The following is a 4,992-nucleotide window of genomic DNA, read 5'->3' as shown; positions in this document are numbered from 1 at the left end:
GGTCTTGGGGGTGGATTTGGTGCAATTTCCGATGGGTTCGGGTTATCAGGTCTAACATGGCGGGCGTGCCCGGCTGCCCTCATATCCGCCCCATATTTGGGCTGGATATGAGGGGTGCCGGTCAGCCCAGGCGTTTGGGGCCCGTTTAAGGAGCCCGCTTGGGTCAAAAAATCATGACCGGTCAGTGACCGGTCGGCCCGCCCGGGCGTATGAGGCGGGTTTGAGGCGCCCGGCTGTAGATGCTCTAAGATATAAGAAACATCTATATTTAAGTTAGAGTTCGTCAACACCGGCGCCTTCAAAATGAATAAGAGCATCGCCAATGCAAACCCTCAAATCGTTTGCAAACGTCCGGACTGAGCTGTCCGGACACAATTTACCATCCAACGTCGTCCCGCATCGTTCTGTGGACTAGTCCGCGCGACTGTTCTCTTGCAAACCAGAAGAAAACTAGGGGGCTTTGCGGGGGTCCAAACCTGCACATATAGGACTCAGACACCCCAGGACCACTCAAAACCACACACGGACCCTATGCCTTCATCCCTTTCCCCTTTCTCTGCATCCTTGGCCGATGCCGCCTTTGTACCACCCCGGCAGCCTATCAAAGCCCTTGACTAACCTCCACGACCTCTGCCGTTTTTCCTACGTCGTCGCTCATCCGCTCGTCGAGCAGGTACTATCCACCACCGTGGATGCTATCCGTGAGGGCCACCACGCCTGACAAATATTTGGTGAAATGTTCGTGCCGAAAAAATGTCTCCCTTCTTTGAAGCAATAGATTCGGGCGTGGAGTATATCTAGGAGCACTATGTTGAGTCGGGCAAAGACTCGTTCGACAAGGATGATTATGAGGATGAAACTGCGATGATGCAGGCAGTCCTTGCAGATGTTGAGCATGCGGTAGAGAATGTTTTCAATTTTAAGGGATCAATCAAGGGTCGTTAAGTGATGAATCGTAACAGGAGACGGGGGCATTTGACGCTTATGGACGACTATTTTGCCCCCGATGCCCTACTTGCAGATGATTTTCGCTGGCGTTTTCGGATGTGAAAACTTGTTTGATCGCCTCTACAATGGTGTCCGGGCGCGTACGATGACTATTTCATCTTGAAGAAGGATATCGTGGGAAGAATTGGATTCTCTAGCTACCAGAAGTGCGCGACTATGGCACAATCACAGATCCGTGGGACGAGTATACCTCCTCATCAAAACCTTCCAGAAGGATGAGGCGTTCCGCTGCGCCGTAACTTGAGACAAAGCCTTTCATTGTAAATACTTATTACGCAATAATCCGATCCAGACTCCCTCTTCCTAAGAAGCAAGCCTATAAAGTCACTTACTAAGCAAACATTTATTCTTAATATGAAGATCCACAATGCGTATACCTTTCTGGTCCTTAGGCCGGCACAAGATATCGCACCTCTCAAGATGATACTTAGCCATATTTTTGACAGAAAAATTAAGAGAGATAAAAATCAAGTATTTTCTGCACCCCAAGTGGCATTTCAAAGAACGAGAGCATAAACATAGGCAAACTTGTAAGCCTCAATTCATGAGAATCAGTCGTCCACCCTACGACATTACCTTTCCTTTACAACAACTAAGCTTATTTTCAAATATGTCCTCAATAAGTTTCCATTTTTTTATTAGCTAGGGGTTGTTTGGTTTGAGACTAAGTTTGCCTAAGGTTGCCACACCTAAGGTTAGGCAACTTTGACCAATTTGGGTGGGTGTTTGGTTCAAGCCACACCTTAGGCAAGTCACAATAGGGTCCCACATCACATACACTCAAAAAGTATGGCAAGATTCCCTTAGGCTTGCCAACTTGTGGCTCTCATTTTGAAGAACTAACCTTAGGCAAGTGTGGCAACATTGTATGGCAAAGTGTGGCATGGTTAGGCCTAGAACCAAACAGCCCCCTAGTTTGCGATGATTAGTTGGTATCCCGAGATAACTAAACGGGAGCTTAGCAATCTCACAACAAAACAACTACTCCCTCCGTCACGGTTTAGAAGGCGCGCTTGGAAATTCTTTGGGACCTAGGTGGTTATCTATTGGTTGTGAGATGGGCTAAAAAATAGCATTCACACTACGCATGCATATAGAAGTAGTATATCGGAGTACTAATTAGCTACTAGAAATAGATGCAATGCGCCCTAAACCTTGTCTATTGTGGAAACGCACGCAAATTTAACTGTGCCTTCTAAACTGTGACGGAGGGGAGTACTTATAATTATTCTCCTCTTCTTTGCCGCGTCCAAAACAAAATCGTTCGCTCTTGTGAAAATTGATTTTAACCCATGACAATAGCTCAAAAGGAGTGAATTGCAAAAAACCACCACATTTGAAGTTGAAGCATCCAATTGCCACCACATTTCTAGCGCGTCCCAAAAATCCACCACTTTACTTGTAAATTTTCTCAATAAAAACAAATGACCGGTTTGCTGCAGTTAACACGATTTCTGACAGGGCTGGCCCACCCGTCAGGTGCCACGTGGGCGAGGCCAGACAGTGAGTGGGTTGACGGCCGTCAGGGCACGCGCGTGGTCAAAGCGCTCGCGGCTCTGACTGCTTGGCTCATTCTCCCCTCTTTCCCCCGTCTCTCTCTCTGTCTTGCGATGGCGGCGGCGGCTAAACCTAGCGGCGGCGGCGAGTCAGCAGGCGGCGGAGGGACTGGAGGCGATGGTGATGGGTTCTCGGAGGTGGACAACTGGTTCGGCGGCAGTAGCTTGCCGACGCAGCGGGCTCCTTCACCGGAGCGATCCCCTTCGCCCCCCTCGCCGCGGAGTGGGACATTGAGCACCGTGCGGCGGCGGCCCTAGCACGCAAGATCAGGGCTTCAGGCGTGGGAGAAGGCCATCAGTGGGCTTCAGGGTTCGGCGGCGTGTGGTAAGATTTCTTCCCCCTCCACCCCTCTCTTCATTGGATTCACTGGAAATTTTAGGGTTGTTAGATTGCATATAAACCTATCATGTTACAGTAGGGTTGTTAATGGGCTGTTAAATTTTAGGAAATTTTAGGGTTGTTAGATTTTAGGAGATTTTAGGGCAGTTTGATTTTAGGGCTTTGTTTACTGAAGATTATTGTTTGTTTACTCAAGTGTTGTAGCTGATATAGTTAATATCTTTTCTGTATAACATGTTACAGTAGGAAATATAGCTCTGGGTTTATGGTTTTATGCATGAATGCTTTGTTTACTCCTTATTGACAGTGAAGATAGTGCTAATATCTTGTCTGAACAACATGTTACATTATTAAAATAGAATCAATCAAGCACTAATTCTCCTCAATTTTCTGTAGTCTGGATGATGAGATATGGGAAATAAGGTACCATTTTCAAGGGAGAGACAACTTGGAGAGGACCATTTCTCTGTCAGAAATTACTTATATTAACATGTTAGCACTGCTAGAGACTGAAGAGGGATATACTTGTTGGAAATATGCCCTAGAGGCAATAATAAATGGTTATTATTATATTTCTGTGTTCATGATAATAGTCTATTATTCATGCTATAATTGTATTGTCCGGAAATCGTAATACATGTGTGAATACATAGACCACAACCTGTCCCTAGTAAGCCTCTAGTTGACTAGCTCGTTGATCAACAGATAGTCATGGTTTCCTGACTATGGACATAGGATGTCATTGATAACGGGATCACATCATTAGGAGAATGATGTGATGGACAAGACCCAACTTAAGCATAGCATAAAAGATCGTGTAGTTTCGTTTGCTAGAGCTTTTCCAATGTCAAGTATCTTTTCCTTAGACCATGAGATCGTGCAACTCCAGGATACCGTAGGAGTGCTTTGGGTGTGCCAAACGTCACAACGTAACTGGGTGACTATAAAGGTGCATTACGGGTATCTCCGAAAGTGTCTGTTGGGTTGGCACGGATCGAGACTCGGATTTGTCACTCCGTGTAAACGGAGAGGTATCTCTGGGCCCACTCGGTAATGCATCATCATAATGAGCTCAATGTGACTAAGGCGTTAGTCACGGGATCATGCATTGCGGTACGAGTAAAGAGACTTGCCGGTAACGAGATTGAACTAGGTATTGGGACACCGACGATCGAATCTCGGGCAAGTAACATACCGATTGACAAAGGGAATTGCATACGGATTGATTGAATCCTCGACACCGTGGTTCACCCGATGATATCATCGTGGAACATGTGGCAGCCAACATGGGTATCCAGATCCCGCTGTTGGTTATTGACCGGAGAGGCGTCTCGGTCATGTCTGCATGTCTCCCGAACCCGTAGGGTCTACACACTTAAGGTCCGGTGACGCTAGGGTTGTAGAGATATATGTATGCGGAAACCCGAAAGTTGTTCGGAGTCCCGGATGAGATCCCGGACGTCACGAGAGGTTCCGGAATGGTCCGGAGGTGAAGAATTATATATAGGAAGTCTAGTTTTGGCCACCGGGAAAGTTTCGGGGGTTATCGGTATTGTACCGGGACCACCGGAAGGGTCCCGGGGGTCCACCGGGTGGGGCCACCTGTCCCGGAGGGCCCCGTGGGCTGAAAGTGGAGGGGAACCAGCCCCTAATGGGCTGGGGCGCCACTTTGGGCCTCCCCCCATGCGCCTAGGGTTGGGAACCCTAGGGGGGAGTTTCCCCTTGCCTTGGGGGGCAAGGCAACCCCTTCCCCCTTGGCCGCCGCCCCCCCCCCTTGGAGATCCCATCTCCAAGGGCTGCGCACCCCCCTTGGGGGCCTATATAAAGGGGGGGAGGGAGGGCAGCACACTACAGCCTTTGGCGCCTCCCTCCTCCCCTGCAACACCTCTCTCTCTCGCGCAGAAGCTCGACGAAGCCCTGCCAGAGAGCCGCTACATCCACCACCACGCCGTCGTGCTGTTGGATCTCCATCAACCTCTCCTCCCCCCTTGCTGGATCAAGAAAGGAGGAGACGTCGCTGCACCGTACGTGTGTTGAACGCGGAGGTGCCGTCCGTTCGGCACTCGGTCATCGGTGATTTGGATCACG

This window comes from Triticum aestivum, chromosome 5D (assembly GCF_018294505.1).
Source record: "Triticum aestivum cultivar Chinese Spring chromosome 5D, IWGSC CS RefSeq v2.1, whole genome shotgun sequence".
Lineage (NCBI taxonomy): Eukaryota > Viridiplantae > Streptophyta > Magnoliopsida > Poales > Poaceae > Triticum > Triticum aestivum.
The sequence above is the reverse complement of the archived record's forward strand: the minus strand, read 5'-3'. Positions refer to the sequence as shown.